The 19,099-nt window shown below is 43.1% G+C and overlaps 1 long non-coding RNA gene across 1 annotated transcript in view; it reads left to right on the top strand.

Moving 5' to 3' along the window:
• Positions 1 to 19,099, top strand: part of LOC103165033 — a 73,253-nt gene that overhangs the window by 27,530 nt on the left and 26,624 nt on the right. The gene's annotated exons all lie outside the window — the stretch shown is intronic.

Genomic DNA, 19,099 nt, shown 5'->3' with positions numbered 1-19,099 from the left:
TCAGTTCCACAAAAATAGATTATTAAGCAAAAAAGCACTAAACAAAGTACAATTTCCTTTAGGAAATAATGTAAAGCGTATTGTGTTCCCAAGATCCAGAAAATTGACCATAGCAATATTTCTGCTAAACCGACGTCCTTTAAGCTAGATTGAAATGGATTCTAATCACTCTTTCAAGTCAGTGAAAATACTTCAGAGGGACAGAGGAAGGATGGGCACAGGCCAAGGTAAGCATGGAAATGGTGAGAAGTGAGAAAGCACTGTAACCAATACAGACAGTTAAAGTTCAAGAGCACTGAAAGAAGAGCTTTATAAAAATAGTGGGTGGCTGCATAAGTAGAATCTCTGAAGTAGCCCGCCACGTTGTCCAACACTTGTAATTTTTTGCAGTGCAGATATTTTACTGCAGCAATTGCACGTCTGGACCTCTAATCCCTCAAGGGTTTATGTGCATGAGGTGCTAATCTTACGTAATGTCAAATTGGAGTCTAATGAATAGCCACAATTTTCACATTTATTTTCTCCCATCTACCATTCCTTTGTAGACTGGAATGAAATAATCATCCAAGTGTCCCCAAGGCACTCAAGCAAAGGATATCAGGAGAGTAAACAAATTATGGTAATTAAATCAAATAAATGAATGGCCCATAGGAAAGCCACAGGGTTCATTGGATTGGTAATGGACCACAGAATTGTTTCTTCTCCCTCTGAGATTACTGGTTCATGCACAGTTGGTAGTAGTTAATGTTTGACTCTGGGGTCAGTGGTGTGGAATGATGTGTGGTGAGGGACCCAGTGGGTTGGGCTCTATGTAACAATCCTGGTGTGGCAGCTGGAACTAATTGGTTCCATTGTCACTGGAGGTGCTGCTTCACTTTACCATCCTCCACAGGTGGGGTTTGCTGTTGTTTGAGGAAGAGTGTGAGAAAACTCGCATCATCGCCTGTTTCTGCACAACCACTGTTCTTTATTTTCACTGTGGCTGCTATTTATGAGCTCAGTGAAAGTTTGGAAAGTATAAAGTGCCTTGGAATCATTTATTAATGAATCTAACTACAGGGACAAATAGAGATCCCTCAGGCCATCGATTCAGCACATGGAATTCATTTTAAAGACAAAAAATAATAACTTTACATGGTGGTAGCCAATATTCATACATCTTAGGTATTTCATTCAACATGACTATTGGGCAGAAGGTTGATTGAGCACCTGCTTGTGTTGGTAGTTGGTTGGAATCCAATTTGCAGTAAGTCACTTGTTTACTGCCTAGGTTAACAATTTGTAAGTTCCTGGCAGACAAAATGTAGGACTGTAGCCACTTGTCACCATTGTCATTTTTAGGAAAGTATCATTATTATGCTTTCCGTCTGCCATTAGTCAGCACCCGGGCAAATGCCTGAACTTGTAATTGTGTGACCAAATTTTACCCTATTTATTTAAGAGTCCAAGCAAATGATGGGGGTTCCTGGTGGGGAACTATGCTGGCAGCATGGAAGAGGGTACCATGAAAGAGAAAACTTGAGAGAGCCAACCCAGAAGAGCTTGTGAGAAGAGATGCCAGGGACACCATTTCCTGGGTCAAGTAGTCTTCTCTCAGCTCTCCAAAGTGAAATTTCGTTCTGGTTCTCCTTATCATTCATTCATTCATTCAATAGTATTTATTGAGCGCTTATTATGTGCAGAGCACTGTACTAAGTGCTTGGAATGTCCAAATCGGTAACAGATAGAGACAGTCGCTGCCCTTTGACGGGCTTACAGTCCCCTCGGGGGAAATGGACAGACAAGAACAATAGCAATAAATAGAATCTAGGGGATGAACATCTCATTAAAACAATAGCAAATAAATAGAATTAAGGCGATGTACATTTCATTAACAAAATAAATAGGGTAATGAAAATATATACAGTTGAGCAGACGAGTACAGTGCTGAGGGGATGGGAAGGGAGAGGGGAAGGAGCAGAGGGAAATGGGGGGAAAGACAGTTTAGCTGAGAGAGGTGAAGGGGGGTAGTAGAGGGAGTAGAGGGAGAAGGGGAGCTCAGTCTGGGAAGGCCTCTTGGAGGAGGTGAGCTGTAAGTAGGGTTTTGAAGAGGGGAAGAGAATGAGTTTGGCAGAGGTGAGGAGGGAGGGCATTCCAGGACCGCGGGAGGACGTGACCCAGGGATCGACGGCGGGATAGGCGAGAACGGGGGACAGTGAGGAGGTGGGCAGCAGAGGCGCGGAGCATGCAGCGTACCCTCCCTTCAAACCTTGCTTGGGCCAACTCCCTCTCCAACTTATAATAATAATGAGAATTGCGGTACTTGTTAAGCACTTTCTATGGGCAAAGCCCTATAGTAAATCCAGGGGTAGATACAGCACAGTCAGGTTAGACACAGTTCCTGTCCCACATTCTAAGAGAAAGGAGAACAGGTATTGAATCCCCATTTTGCAGCTGAGGAAACTGAGGCCCAGAAATGTTAATTGACTTACCCAAGGTCATGCATGATGCAAGTGGCAAAGCCAGGATTCAAACCATGGCTCAGTGGAAAGAGCGCGGGTTTGGGAGTCAGAAGTCATGGGCTCTAATCCCAGCTCTGCCACTTATCAGCTGTGTGACTGTGGGCAAGTCACTTAACTTCTCTGTGCCTCAGTTACCTCATCTGCAAAATGGGGATTAAGACTGTGAGCTCCACGTGGGACAACCTAATCACCTTGTACCCCCCCAGTGCTTAGAACAGTGCTTTTCACATAGTAAGTGCTTAACAAATTCCACCATTATCATTATTATTATTAAACCCAGGCCCTGACTCCCAGTTTTATGCTCTTTCCACTAGGCAATCCTGCTTTCCCACTTCCTGAAAGCTGGTGTGGAGGCAGTACAGAATGTTGATTGGCTGATGACTCTTAAGACATAGAGTTTTTGTTTTTGTTTAATATAACCAGTATCCTTACTGATGGACTAGTCTCAGTCCTGAGATTTCATGCAGGCCAGTCTGGTTTTCAATTAGCCTGTTCCCTTATGCCTCAGTGCCTCATGTCTGGAATTTTAATTTTAAGGGTCTAGTATATTTGCATCTTGGCTCCTGCCATTGAATTCCATGGACAGGAAGTGACTTCCACGTTTGTGGGGCCGTATGGGGATCAGGGTTTGGGTGGAATTGAAAAGATCGTGTTTGGATGGAGTCGTCATGGTAGGCACATGTGACATACTAGTGAATCCATATGTCATCACATGCATCTTGGGACTTGGAGTGTTGTTGCTGACCGCTCTATTCTCTGCTACATTTCCCTTCCAATTCAAGCTCCTGGGGACTCCCAAAGCCAGTAGATTGGCAGAAATGGAATTTGGTTAGGATGGAGGTTGCTTGGGTCACAGGTGGCAGCCATAGAGAGCTTCACAGAGTGAATTGCCAATGACAGCTAGCAAAATCAGCATTCTGACATGTAAGTAGTCAAAGTAGGACATGAGCCTGGTATGTGCATGTGTGTGTGGGGGGGTCGGGGGGAAGGATGGAGGTGGGAGAGGGCTAGAAGAGACATATAGAGGGGATTGAGGGGGTGCCCAAATGGATCTGTACAGTAACCTCTGGTGTTTTATGTGTGAATCAGATGAAACACTGATCCCTTAAGCTGCTTAGAAAAGCAGCGTGGCTCAGTGGAAAGAGCACGGGCTTGGGAGTCAGAGGTCATGGGTTCGAATCCCGGCTCTGCCATCTCTCAGCTGTGTGACTGTGGGCAAGTCACTTAACTTCTCTGTGCCTCAGTTACCTCATCTGTAAAATGGGGATTAAGACTGTGAGCCTCGCATGGGACAACGTGATTACCCTGTATCTACTCCAGTGCTTAGCACAGTGCTCTGCATATAGTAAGAGCTCACAAATACCAACATTATTATTATTATTATTATTATTAATAAGAATTCATGATGCTATGTTGATAGTTTTCGGCACAATGGCAGTCATTGGCTACCAAGTTAATTGCTCAAACAGCACTAACCTATTTTCATAGGCAAGTGGTACCTAAGGGAAAAATAACACACTCTGAGGCAACTTTTCCAACACGTGCTCTTTAATATTCCCCCCTGAGTGAGAAGAGTAACCTTTTGATGAACAAATGTTCTTTTACCTTCAGCTTTCAAAAGCTGTTAAAGCTGGAGCAAACCTACATGAATGGTGCATGAGCTTCCTCTCTTTCTCAGGGCACTCTCTACACTCTCTCTATTGCCATTTTCTTTTGAATTCTTCTGATAAGGGGGTTGGAGTCTCTGTAAATCGGAATAGATTTTTAATGATCTGAGTTGACTGAATAAACAGTGTTTTCTACTCTGAGGACTGTTGGCTTTCAGAGGGAAGACTGCTGGGACTGACATATTATCGCTGAATGAGTTTCCTGAAATCCTTTTAAGTCCACGGGGTTCCACTGCTAATCTTGTGGAGTCTCTTGTTTACCTCCCATTCCACCTGACTGTCTCAGTTAAATGGGGTGATCTCATCTGACCTCTGGTAAGGCCCTGAGGGTCTTCTATGATTTTGCTCAACAAGGTTTAAAGATTTCAAGAACAGGGAGAACCCTAATAGCCACAGTAACCACCAGAGGACAGCAGTAGTTCTCAGGAAAAATAGAAGACATCTATTGAGCAGAAGTTTTCTATTTTTTTTACGATATTAGGCTATATATATATATATATTTCAAGAAGCATGATTTTGGCCACATGTCCTATTAGCTTTGGCTAGGGATACTGCACATTTTCCCAGAGAAATAAAAAAAAAAATGGACCCAGCCATGCTTAAAAACTTTAAGATGTTATTGTTTCCATGTGGAATTCTCTGAGAGCTTGACTATCCTTATTCCCTGGTGGCGTATAGCCTCTGTAGAGGGAAACTGGGCTCTTTAGAGCCATTTCTGTGCTCTTTCAACCCGATAGTAGGCCTCAGTAAGGTTGATGTGGGGGGCAGGGGAGACATCTTCAAATTCATAGGGCTGCCCCAAGCATTTTAAAGGAACAGCTGAAACTTAATAGCAACTCTCCTACAATAGGTGGAACATTCAGAGATTTGGGGATCCTGTCACCTGACAAATGACTGATGGGACTATTGAAAATTCCACAGGTGATGGGTGGACCCACCAATACTTAGCTTCTTCTGGTCAACTCCAGAACTGCTGGAACTTCCACAGTGTCAACAGCCCCTCCCCACAACCCCCTCAGCCTCCTTCCATCTTTCCCCCTCTCCCTCCACCTCTCCCTTTCTCTCTCTCTCTCTTTCTCTTTCTCTCCCCCCACCCCCACCACCACTTTCTTTCTCTATCCCTCTCTTTGTTTTTCTATTCTGTTTTTTTGGCTTGGAAGTCCTGGCCCCACCCTACCTGGAGCTTCCCCAAAGTCAGCCATCTCACTTAGGTTCTGCTCACCTCACCACTATCTGGTGTATGGCCAGCCATGCAGATTAGCAAATCAGTTGCCTTAGTACTGTCTGACACTGAGCATGGCCCAAGACAAAACCAAATGCAAAATATAATCTGCATTTCTCTGAGACTACTGAAGCTCATTTCCATCAGATATACTAATATATGTCATTGGTATGAGAAAGGTGCCCGCAAACTTAGTTGGCTGGGTTCAAATTCATCAGCCAAACTGTTACATAGCTATGTACACCTATTTAGCTTTAAAGCCAAAGTTGGAAAATTGCATTTGTTTTGCTCATCTTTTATTGCTCCTGTTTAATGTTCTTATTCCTGTCATTGTAAACATCAGTGTTCTTAATCATCATTAGCATCATCAGTATTTATTGGGTGCTTAAATACTCTGGATCCTTTGTTTAAATAAGTATTTCCATCCCCACTTGACAGAATTCCTGTCACTATCACCCAAAGTCATTCAAAATTTAACTTTTCTGGTGAGGGCTTTGTTTTTCTATTTCTAATTCTATTAAAGCACTAATTTATATACATATCCACTTCTTCCTCCTGTCAGAAAATTATTTCTATATCTGTTTCTCCTGCCACATTTTAATCTCCCTGAGGGCAGGAATTGGGTGCATTAATTCCAGGGTACTCTCTCAAGTGTTTAATACAGTTCTCCGCCCACAGAAAGCATTCAGTACATATTACTGACTGTGTTTGCTAGTTGGAATTAAGATTTTGCCAGAAATATCATTGACTAAGATAATGTCTTTAAATTCCTCTTCTGGAGATGTCTCAGTCCCCTCTCCATAAATCCCATTCATCCAGGGTTACTCACCACAAAGGGCCTGGTATAATGAGAGAGAAATCTAAAGAGAGCTTTAAAAGTCAAGGTAGGCAAAAGTGAATATGTATTGCCTGGAAGAGAGAGGTCAAGATACCGTGGTCTCTGGAAGTTTGTTGGATTATTCTCTTGTCAGCAACTTCCAGGATTAAGAAAGGTGAAGTGAGTCACTTAAAGTCACTATGATTCATTGATGGAGCCAGGGAAAGAATCCAGGTCTTCTGACTCTGTGAATTAGACTTTTGTTTCATACACTGGACAATGCTTTCATATGAATATGCAAGTATAGTTTTGTTTTTCCCCCTGTAGCAAATGAACATTTGCAGGGTGCATATGTTTTATCAATGGGGGAATTATAGAAACTTTTCCCTAGGTTGGAGGATGACCTCTAACCACAGATTCATTAATAACATTGGTGCAAAGTGTGCATTCTTATGTATTTTTAAAGGGTTGTAGAATGTAGATCTAACTTCTAAGAATAGGTCCATTGTTTTCCAAGGGAGACACTGTCACTTCTGAGGATGGGTAACAATCAAATCTGGCCAGGGGAATAATACCAATATTTGTGAAGGGAGGCTTTCTCTCTTTTAAATTGAAGATTTGGATAAGATTTTGGGGAGTCACCCCTGTTCTTTCTGGGTTAGAGACTCCTTTTGATACAGACCATCTAGAGCTTTGCGGAATGATGGGCTTTTGATGCAGGAAATGGCGCTAGCCCCAAATGAATTGTTCCTGTATACTTGTGTAAATTCTTATTAATGCATGGATCATTGACCCTAATGGGCCATAACTTCTACTCTTGTAGGACTGCTCAGATCTTCTAGGTCACTGCTGGAATGTGTGCTCAGTGAGTCTGTGTGATGCCAAGAGGCTCAGGCAAATTATATTGATTAGTTCTCTCCCTTTCAGAAACAGTGCCTCAGCTTTTTAAAACCAAATAATGGGCCCACATCCCATCTTTTTGGAAATACACTGATTAATTGGGAGGTTTCCTAACATGCCATAAAGTTGTCCAGAATTAACAAGACCATTTGACATTTTACAAACTGCAAGCTTGTTTCAAGCCAGGTGAAATGTAATAAGGAGTTTAACGTTTTGGCACTTTTAGAAGTGGAAGAAATTTTTTCCGGTTATTTTTCAGATATGACAAACAGCTCTCTGTTTTCTGGTGTCCTGAGATTTGATAGGCTTTATTTAATTGTGAAATTATTTTTTAACCCTTTAGGAAGGTTGCTCTGGTAATGCACTTATTTGGATGATGGTCCAATCCTCACTGTCAGGAAATTCTTTGTTGCAATTTACATCCCTCATCATGAGTCATCCAGACCCACTCTTATCTTGTGTCATTTCCTCATAGAATGGAGGGCTCCAATTGGCTCCAGTGACCAGCCCAGACTGTGGCCATGTTACGGGAGCTGATAAGTCATCGTGCTATGGGAGAGTGCCACCTAACATTGTAATATTACAGGACTCAATCAACTGCACTGGAGCCTCAGAACTTTGAACTCTGAATCTCAGAATGATCGACTGCTAGGGTCCCACTTTGATGGGAAGGTCTTTTTCACTCCATCCCATTTGGAACACTCCACTCCTTTCACCTCTAAGGTCAGAGAAAGAATGGGGTCCTGGATCAGTCAATGCAGCCGAATCAATGCAGCCCCAATTACCTGTGAGGCCTAGTGGAAAGAGCCTGAGCCTGGGAATCAGAGGACTTGAGTTCTAATCCCAGCCCCCCATTTGTCTGCTTTGTCATCTCAGACAAGTCATTTCGCTTCTCTGAGTTTCCACATCTGTAAAATGGAGATTGAGGCTGTGAGCCGTATGTGGGACTGGGACTCTGTCCAACGTGATTATCTTGTGCATACCCCAGTGCTTAGTACAGTGTTTGTTACGTGGTAAGTGTTTAACAAATACTGTAATTATCATTATTATTACTATTGTAGGGTAGAGAGATTGTGGAGGGAGATGTTTTGGAATTATAGTATGGGGTGATTTTGCTATTCAAAGATGGTTCAGCAATCAGTATCCTTGACTATCCAAGTTTAAAATAAGCCTCTAAAGGGCCAACACTTGGTCAGTCGACATCATAGGGTCATTAATCAACAGCTTTGTGAATCTCAACTTTGGAAATGTTTTGTCGCGGCCCCAAGGAATGAATAACTGAAGCACTGCTCTACCAGAGTGGAGTGATTTTTCCACTTCCAGTCCCTTCCCCAAGAACTAGAGGGTTAACTGAGGAAAATTTCCGTGTCTTCCCTTTTTCTCCCACCTCCACTCCTTTCCTGGGAGAACTGGCCCATCTGGCCAGGTTTTGTTTTGTGTTATATTTAGAACTGCTAGTAGTTGGTGCTCTCTAAATTTCTATGTATTTTGGTCAGGACCAGAATAGCAATGGTTCTCTGTTGCCAAAGCTCTAAAGCAGTCATTTTCAATTCATTAATTCAATCATATTAATTGAGGGCTTACTTTGTGCAGAATACTATACTAAGCTCTTGGGAGAGTACAATACAACAAAAACCAGACACATTCCCTGCCCACCACAAGCTTAGGCTAGAAGAGGGGAGACAGACATCAATACAAATAACTAAGTTAAAGATATGTACCTAAGTGCTGTGGGGCTGGGATGGGGGAAAAACAAAGGGAGCAAGTCAGGGAGATGCAGAAGGGAGTGGGAGACAAGTAAAGGAGGGACTTAGTCTGAGAAGGCTGATGGAGGAGATATGCCTTCAATAAGGCTTTGAAGAGGGGAGAATAATTGCCTGTTGCCTTTGAGGAGGGAGGGCATTCTAGGTCAGAGACAAGATGTGAGCCAGAGGTTACTGATGAGATAGGTTAGATTTGAGTCACAGCGAGAAGGTTAGCACTAAAGGAACGGAGTGTGTGGGGTCGACTGGAGAAGGAGAGCAGTGAGGTGAGGTAGGAGGGGGCAAGGTGGTGGAATGCTTTAGAGCCAATGTTGAGTTTTTGTTTTATGTGGAGGTGGCTGGGCAACCATTGGAGTTTTTTTGAGGAACAGGATGACATGTCCTGAATGCTTTTGTAGAAAAATGATCCAGGCAGTAGAGTGAAGTGTGGACTGGAATATCTTAATCCTCAGCCTTTTGGTTAGGTGAATAGGGAAATGAAAGCTCACCGTTGTAGCAAGGCCACTGAGTTACCTTGGTGGTCAAGGTTTTATTTGGTACAATGAAGTGGGTCATTTCAGTGACCCTGCATACATGCATAATTCTCAGACATGAGAACTAGTTCTCTTATGGGTCTTGTACCTTGAAAATACAATTGAAGCATTTCAGTAATGGTGAGAACCTGGCAAGTTGACCTTTATAAACATTTTGAACTATTTTTGGTTTCATGTGGGTAGAAACCCTGATGTTGAATGCCAAACCTTTATCCACATGTATTAATGCTCAAAGCAGAAGTCCAGACCCTGTAGATATCCAGGGGACATTTGAAGAGCCAGATCTACAATTTCCTTTTTCAATTAGCAGTGCCAGAGAATGAGTGATTGAGGACCTTGAAATTGAGATAAGAATCTGTGCCTCAATTAAGTGAGTGCTGGGGGATCAGAAGCCATTCAGCCATGATTTAGGCTGATTTCATGTTAAACTATCACTGCAGATGTGAATGTTCCCTGTCAGAACCCTCCCGGACCTCTTTGTAATGGTTTTGGTACATCCAAGCAACTTCTGACCTAGACCGTGAATATCAACATCACCAATGGAGATGACAGGAAAAGGTAAAAGTCTGTCAGAGCTCTTTAAATAGTCTTAGCTGCTCCCTCTCTCTCTCTCATCCTTCTGATGGTGAAAGGTGTGACTGTACAAACAGGTGTGCTAACAACAGCTCCTGCTGTCCTGCTGTGCCTAAGGACTATCCTTAGTAGAAGAAGCATTTGTTTTTCCTGGTGCTGCGTGAATTCTGCTTTCATGAAATCAAGATATTTTTTAAACTTCTGTGAAAAAACAATTCTTTGTGGCTGATATCCTCTTTTCAGTGGCTCTAAGCAGATGCTCAAATATCTGGTTCTTCTCCATATCACTGAGAGGAGGCCTCGAGGCAGGTGTACTGACTCTTCCCCAAGACTCTCATTCCTGATCCATAGGCAGTTCTAAGGACACTCCTCAAAGAAATGGATGTGGCAGCATAGCGAAGGTTAAACTCCACCTCTGCTTAGCAGTCGTGACCAAAATCTATCCCCACAGTTTCCTCAGATGTTCTGCAGATTCTGCCCCAATAATAATAAACTGTATTGTTAAGCACTTACTATGGTGCCAGGCACTGTACTAAGAGCTGGGATAGATACAAGCAAATAGGGTTGGACTCAGTCTCTGTCCAAAAAGAGCTCACAGTCTTAATCCTCATTTTACAGATGTGGTAACTGAGGTACAGAGAAGTGAAGTGACATTCCCAAGGTTACACAGCAGATACGTGGCAGAGAGAGATTTCATATCCAGATCCTCCGAACTCTCAGGCTCAGGCTATATCTACTAGGCCATGTGCTTCTCTACAGCTTGGGCTGTCAGGCATAATCCTCTCCTTGTCGTCGTTCCCCCACCCTCCAGGTCCCCTCCTTCCCTCACATGATCCCTCTTCACCCAACACTTCCTAGACTTTCCCATCCAGGGTTCAAGTGTAGATAAATTAGCCATTGGCCTGAAAAGAGACTAAAAGTCAAATGGGGAAAAAAGTGGCTTCCTACCTTCAGGAAACTCCCTGGTGCTAAAATCCTCTTCTCCTGGAGATGCTGATCTGGAGGATTTACCATCTATGCCTTGGGTGAGCAGGTGCTCTGGTAGAGGGAATCGTAAGTAAGGGTTAAAATGGAATGGGAGAGATGCTTCTTGGCCTTTTTTCTCCATTAACTCACTCCAAGGTGAGCCGCTGTTTTCTATTAGTCTGCACCTGCGCCTTCCTCCCAGCCAACGTGCAAAGCTGCCTGGGACGCAGAGCAATTGATTGGCTTCTCCCCTTGGACACTTACTGACTCACTGCTGCCAGAAGAGTTTTGCCTCCCCCAGCCTAGAATCTGATGATTCAGAACCTCCTGCAGGAGATGGATTCACAGAACTGTAAGGCTAAAAATATGTAAGCTTTCGGGCTTGGGTTCGGACTCTATAGGAACAGATATGGAGATGAAGCATATACTGTAAATAACGTGGGAATTTCTACTCCAGGAGTCTGGCCCTCTCTTCCCTCCCCAAGTCCTTGACTTCCTATTTCTTTCTTCCTCTCCCTCTCCCAGTTTGAGGGAGGCTGGGAGGGTTTCTCCTCACTCTTGATCTAATATCTTTTCGTGGTCTTCACTTGTAGGCCAGGGGAGGGAGGAGGAAGAATAAAATGTGGCTTGAGTCTAGGTCTGGCTTGCCATGAATGACCTTTGGGTTCCCTTCTTGCCCCTGTGCCAATAAAAGTGGTGACTGGCTAGTAACTAAGCAGTGTCTTTGGTATCTTACTCCTGCTGCCAGTCACCGGCAGTTGAAGGAGGAACAGGTCAGCCTTGAGTTAATTCCCAAACCAAGGTGCTGTTGACTGTAAGTGATTCCTGTAGCCTGTAAACTTCTTGTGATCAGAGATCGGATCTACCAACTTCCTGTATTGTACTTTTTTAAGTGCTTAGTACAGTGTTCTGTTATGGGCAGGGAACCTGTCGGCTAATTTTGTTTTATTGTACTCTTCCGAGTTCTTAGAACAGTACTCTGCACACAGTAAGCACTCAATAAAAAATAATAATAGTAATGAAATAATAGAGAAGCAGCATTGCGTAGTGGTTAGAGCATGGACCTGGGAATCAGAAGGTTGTGGGTTCTAATCCTGGCTCCTCCACTTCTCTGCTGTGTGACCTTAGACAAGTCACTTCACTGCTCTGTGCCTCAATTACCTCATCTGTAAAATGGGGATTGAGTTTGTGAGTCCCACATGGGACAGGGACTGTGTCCAACCTGATTTGCTTGTATCCACCCCAATGTTTAGTATAGTGCTTGGGACATAGTGCTTAACAAATACCGTAATTATTAATAAATAGCATTGATTGAAGTCACCGTCACTTTGGGTCAACATACTGTGCCCCACCAATCACATCTTTCTAATACATCTGTCTCTGAAGTAAGTGGCATTATGGGTGTAGAAATGCTGTGACCAGCACAGAGTGGGTGTAGTCAGGATAGAAAGGCCTGAATTGCTTCTGGGGCTGCTAATAATAACAATGGCTATGGTTTTTTGTTAAACATTTACTATGCTCCAAGCACTGTACCGAGTGCAGGGGTAGATATATAATAACCAGGCCAGACACAGTCCCTGTTTTACATTGGGCTCACAATATAAGTAGGAGTGGGGAACAGATATTTAACTCCCATTTTACGGTAAGGAAATTGAGGTACAAAGAAGTTGAGTCACTTGCCTATGATCACATAGGCAATTGGCTAAATTGGGATTGGAACCCAGATCCTCTGACTCCAAAGCCTGCGCTCTTTCTACTAGGTGACACCGCTCCTCAGAAGCAGGAAGAGAAAAACACATTTACTCCCATTGGGTAGGGTCCTTGTGAGTGTTTGCTTGAAACTGGGTACCAGGTCTGAGGTCCAAACAGCAGAGCCTCAGAGCATTTCTGCCTACCAGCTGACCCTTGCTTTCATCCCCAATGACCACTCCTGGCAAAGGTGGGCTTCCTGCTGCTGTTGTCCATTTCCCTCGCCTCATAGCAGAACTGCCTCCCAGCAGAAATCCCAGACTCCGGTCGCAGCAGTTTCTGGCGGTGGCAGAGTGGAGGAGCTGGTGGCATCATTCATCGACTGAGTGACCATCGGTTAGCTCTGCCCATATCTAGTTGTAAGTTGTTAATTTCTACTGGAAAACTCATGTAGACGGCCAATCGGACAGTTGATTATTGACTTCTATTGGACCACCCTTACGGATCAAATTAACCACCTCATTATTTTTCATGGGTATAGCTGACCCATATTCCTCAAATTCCGGGTGTAAACACACCCTACCTGACTTCTAGACTCTTCATAGCTCTCACAACTTTGTAGAACCCAGGACCTTTGCTCTCCAGTAAAACTGGACTGGAGCTAAGCCTCCTGGTGTAGCTGCTACTTCTTTGAGACTGCTGAGGTGGCCATGACTCCAGTCTTCAACTGGTCTGTCCCTTTTCCCAAATTTTCCATCACTGTAGACAACGTCACCACCCTCCCTGTTTCACAAGCCTGTAACCTTGGCATTATCCCCAACTCATCTCTTGCATTCAAACTGCAAATTCAGTCTTTCACCAAGTCCTGTGGGTTCTGCTTTTATAATATCTCTAGAATTCACTCCCCTTTTCTCCATCCAAACTGCTACCACATTTGTCCAAACACCATATTCCATCTTTATTACTGCATAAAGTCTCTTCTCTGACCTCATATTTCCAGTCTCTTCCCCACTCTCATCCATACTTCACTGTACTGCCTGGATCACTGTTCTTAAAAATTTATTTTGCACACATCTCCTGTGGTTGCTCAACCATCTCAGCATTGAACAGAAATCCCTTTCAAGCTGGTTGGCTTTAAAGCATCCAGTCATCTCTCTCCCTCCTAATCTGCCATTACAGCCCAGCCCTCACACTTTGCTCCTCTAATACCAACCTGCTCACTATACCTCTATCTAATCTGTCTTTCTGCCAATGCATGGCCTGGAACTCCCTTTTCCTCCATATCCAGTAGACCACCACTCTCTGTATCTTCAAAGCCCTACTAAATTCAGATCTCTTTCAGGTAGTCTTCTCTGGCTAACCTCTATATTCCCCACCCTTTTTGCCCTTCCAGGATGCCGCCTCTAAAGCACTTGGATACTCATCCCTCCCCACAGCATCTATGTACATAGCCTTATACAGTACTTCTTCCCCTCTCTATAATTTTAATGTCTGCCTCCCCCACTGAATTGTAAACTCCTTGAGTGCAGGAATTGTGTCTATGGTTTCAGAGAAACTGAGAGGCCTAGTGGACAGAGCCCAGGCTTAGGAGTCAGAGGACCTAAGTTCTAATACTGGCTCTGCCACATGCCTGTTGTGTGACCTTGGACAAGTCACTTAATTTCTCTGTGCCTTAGTTTCCTCATCTTTAAATGGGGAGAAAATACCCCTATTCAGGCTGTGAACTCCCTGTCAGACAGGGACTGTGTCTGACCTGATTAATTTGAATCTACCCCAGCGCTTAGAACGGTGCTAACCATAATAAATACTTAACAAATATCATCAAGACTGTGATCCCATTGTTGGGCAAGGATTGTCTCTATCTGTTGCTGAATTGTACATTCCAAGCGCTTAGTACAGTAATCTGCACACAGTAAACACTCAATAAATGCGACTGAATGAACTCTATTGTATTTTACTCTCCCAAGAACTTAGAACAGTGCTCTGCATTTAGTACTCAATAAAATTGATTGATCAATAGACTATGGCACTGGGCATCTTTATGGCCAGTATTTTTGTCTTCAGGACTCAGCCTCCTTCTTCTTTGGATCCTGCCATCGAGTTCCATGGCTTGGAAGCGGTGCCCATGTTCGGAGGGAGATGTAATGGTTCTGGATCCAGGGAGAGTGAGAGGTCTCCCTGGAGAAGTGTTTCAGGTTCAGCTGGACTTCCCTAAACTAATGTGCATGTGATCCCTGTGCTACACCGCCTGCCTAGCAAAATGCATGCTACAGCACCAGAACTTGGGTGTCTGTTATCGCCAGAAGTTGTCACTGGCCACTGTACAAACCACTCTAGGAGAGAGCTGGACAGATAATCTTGGGCTGTACCTTCCCTAAATCCCTCTCCTCAATTGCCAGAACCAGATAATCCACTGTGCTAGGAACTGGCCACTTTGACTTAAGAAAACCCACCACCAGCCAATTTGTTAGCACCATAGATTAGAGTTTTTTGCCTTTATAAGCATGAAGGTGGGGGAAAAGGGAGAGAGAAAGAAAGAAGCAGGCGTATTCTGAGTTTATCCGGACAAACACCAGATGAATGAAGACCCCATGAGCTTTTAGAGTAACTCCATGTCCAAGGACATGGGGGCACGTAATAGGTGTTGGATGGTGAGTGAAGCATAAAGGAGGTCTCAATTTTCCCCGGCTTTTTATCCTTGAGAGATTGTGCTTTTGACATGTGGAAACATGGAGGGCAGAGAGAATGTTTCGACTTTGGCTGTTTCACCTGACTGGGGTAATGTGGGATTTGAAGTTGTGCTGACTTTCCCCTCCAGATTGTTAGTGTTGTGGATATGCAATCTTGATCCCTCTTCTGAGAGGCAAATCTCCATAAGAAACATTTTCCCATTCCATCTTTCCATCTGTTCAGCACTATCCCTATAGAGAGAAACTGCAAAACAGCCAGTTGGGCAAAAAATCAAATCATTACTAAGCTACAGGCTAAAATTTGAGAAGCTGTAGCAGCTTCAGGAAAGATATTCTCATAGCAGCCCCTAAGAATGAGCATTTAATAAAACCAGAGACTCATGTCACTGGGATCATAGGGAGTACTAGAGAGAGTCCAAAGACTACAGAAGAGTTGGACATTTTGAAATAAGCAAGGCCACTAAACTTGCTGAAATTAAGTCGAAATTGACTGAAAATGTCAGTGATGAAATGTCCTTGAATCTAGAGCAGTTATTCAGTAAGCACTTAGTACGGATTAACTCTGGAAACTGACACAATAATGAATTAGAAGCAGTGCTGACTTGCAGCATTTGCATTCTAAAGGGGAAGTCACCATGCAACAGTTTAAAGTTTAGAACTTTATTACCAACCCAAACAGTAAGAACAGTAATTGAGAATTTCTTAAATTGTGAACCTCTTGAGGGCTAAGGATCATGCCTAATTCCCACATGTTTATGCAATCAATCATATCTATTGAGTGCTTACTATGTGCAGAGCTTTGTACTGAGTAAGCACTTGGGAGAGTACAATGCAGCAGAGTTGTCAAGCATTTTCCCTTACCACTTCAGCATACAGTCTTTCCTTCCCAGTACGGTGCTCTGTACAGAGTAAGCACTTAATAAATACTTCTCCTACTTCCATTAGTGACTGTCATAGCTTCATGTTTTACTTTCAAAAGTTGCCTTCATTTTCACCAAGTAGGCAAGGTAAAGTAATGGTATTTGGCAGATATGTGCCTGGTGGTCTTGAAAACCCACATTAACCCCAGAGCCATTGTGTTTCAGATCCTACTGAACTTTGGAACTCTGGAACATGTGGTAAATGTTGAAGTACAAGAAAAAATATAAATTCTGGACATAAAGGCATTTGATGCCTTATTAATACTGGGGACAGACTAGACGAAAACCAGACTGATCTAAAACTGGACAACAGAATACCCTACTTGTGCCTAACCTTCACTCCACCATTCACAATACACTCCACCATTCACAGTTTTTTCTGCTAATTGGTCCTTCTTGTTTCAGCTAAAGCTTCCTTCTCCATCTTCCATTTTAGCGATAATACCCTTCTCCTGAAGTACAATAAGGTAGCTTCCTGTTGTCATGTGTATCAAGACTAAACAGTCCCATCTTCTTCCCTCTCCTAGAAAGCCCCAGTGTATTTAGTCTCCCCTAATCTCTCCGTCTCTTCCCCACTTCCCTACTTCATTCTTCTTCAGTAGGTTTCTTACACCTCCTTCTACTCAATGATCCCACTCCATGCTTTTCACTTTTACATCATAACTCATGCCTGAAACTACTGGCCTCTTCTTCTGGCCAAGGTTCCATGCCATCCTTAGTTTTAAGACCTCTTGAATTTCATCTCCACCAAGAAGCTCTGCCTTACTAATTGGGAGTCAAGGCAGAGGTTGTCTTTCTCCCCATATCTTCTTGAACATGCACCTTCTGGCTCTTTTAAGGTCCTCTCCACTGCAGAAATGTCACCAGGACCTAATAATAATAATGTTGGTATTTGTTAAGCGCTTACTATGTGCCGAGCACTGTTCTAAGCACTGGGGTAGACATAGGGGAATCAGGTTGTCCCACGTGGGGCTCACAGTCTTAATCCCCATTTTACAGATGAGGGAACTGAGGCACAGAGAAGTTAAGTGACTTGCCCACAGTCACACAGCCGACAAGTGGCAGAGCTGGGATTCGAACTCATGAGCCCTGACTCCAAAGCCCATGCTCTTTCCACTGAGCCACGCTGCTTCTCATGACCTGCTCATGAGATAATTATTAAATGTCCTAGTTATCCTGTGCATCCATTTGATATAATTGGAGTTGTAGTTGTGTTTATTTCTATACACATGAGCTTATTTTTACTTCTAGTGTATATTCCCGAATTCCTGATTCAGTGCTCTGGAACAACAGCTTAATATATGTTTTGATGATAAAGATCATATGAATAAATCAGTTATTTTAGATTGCAAACTCCATGAGAGCAGGGAATGAGTCTTGATCTTCTTCTGGACCCCCTTTAGCAGCTCATAATCGTCTCATCTCTGATCCCCGTGGGTTCTTGATAAATGTGCAGTTGTAGTCTGATTGGCAGATTCTCGAGGGTCCCAGGGTCATGGATTTATTATTTTGAAACGTTTTTCAGGATACATTTTCAGTTGCTTCTTAGAGAAAACTCTCTTCATTTCAGCACTTGGCTATTCAGGAATTGAATGGGAATCTCCCAATGGGAGTGAAGAATTTAGTGTGTTTTGGCTCATCTAAATGGTGCATAGTTCAAACCTATCTTATTGTAGTAGTCTTCACTTACACAACTTTCTGGAATTTTCAAAAAAAAAAATTCTATGTTTGAACTCCTGTGTAGAACACAAAGCAACACTGCAGTTTGCTGATTGTGCTCTCTTTCGAGTGAAAGTCTCAGAAATTGTTTCTCAAGAATTTGTGGTTCATGTTAGAAATTTGAGAGTAAAAAACAATGTTCTTTAGAAAATAACTTCTTCCTCAGCCCCCCAAAGTATGAAGACACTCATTTTGATTTCATTTTTTCTCACAGCCTGCCCAGACATTTCACATTTCCGATGACCCAAAATGGTGCAGAAAGATTTGTGGAATTCTATTTCTGTAAGGTTAACCTTTTGGCGGTCATGGTAGTAAATATTCGTCCCCATTAGCTTTTCGATGCCATTTAAGTAAGCAACAGTAAAAAGTCACCGGAAATGAACATACTGCTTAGTGGGGAGGGTGGTGCCTCGTCGGCAGTAGATAGATTCCTTCGATGGTTTCCTCAAAAGAATCAAATCTAGCTCACAATACCCAGTGAAATACTGGCCCTGTAGCACTAATGTCAGCATCCTCCTTTCTTACCAAAATGGAGGGAACCTAGATGAATTAGTAATGAATTAGCATTAGAATTGGGTTTTTTGTACACCAAAATTCTCTATGGGAGAATTAAATTGTTAGATTTTATGCTCTTTGAAGGCAGGGACTGTTTCTTTAGCTTCTGTTGTATTCTCTGGTACACTTAGTATGGGAGGTGTACAATTCGAGGCCCCATAGGTGACTTCTGATTTCATTATGTCACACTATATATAGCAAGGAGTGATGATGCTGTTATTCTGCGCTTTAGTCAATCAGTGGTATTTATTGAACACGTTGTGCAGAGCACTCTATTAAGCACTTGGGAGAGTACAGTACTACAGACTTATCAGACACGTTTTCTGCCCACAGCAACTTGCCTGAAGTCATAAAGTAGGCAAGTGGCAGAGCTGGGATTACCTGTATATGACCAGAGAGTACAGAAATACAGAACGGGGACATTTCTTTATTGCTCCAGAGCTCACAAAATGGGCCCTTCTCCATTATTTCCTCCTCCTCAATCAACCCCAAAACTCTTTAGTCTAACTGACCTAAAGGGGCCGCTGTAATCTGTGTACAGAAGAGTTTGGGGGAAAGGGGCCAAAGTTTTGCTCAACCAGCAC

Source organism: Ornithorhynchus anatinus, chromosome 1 (genome assembly GCF_004115215.2).
Source record: "Ornithorhynchus anatinus isolate Pmale09 chromosome 1, mOrnAna1.pri.v4, whole genome shotgun sequence".
NCBI lineage: Eukaryota > Metazoa > Chordata > Mammalia > Monotremata > Ornithorhynchidae > Ornithorhynchus > Ornithorhynchus anatinus.
The sequence above is the reverse complement of the archived record's forward strand: the minus strand, read 5'-3'. Positions and strand labels throughout refer to the sequence as shown.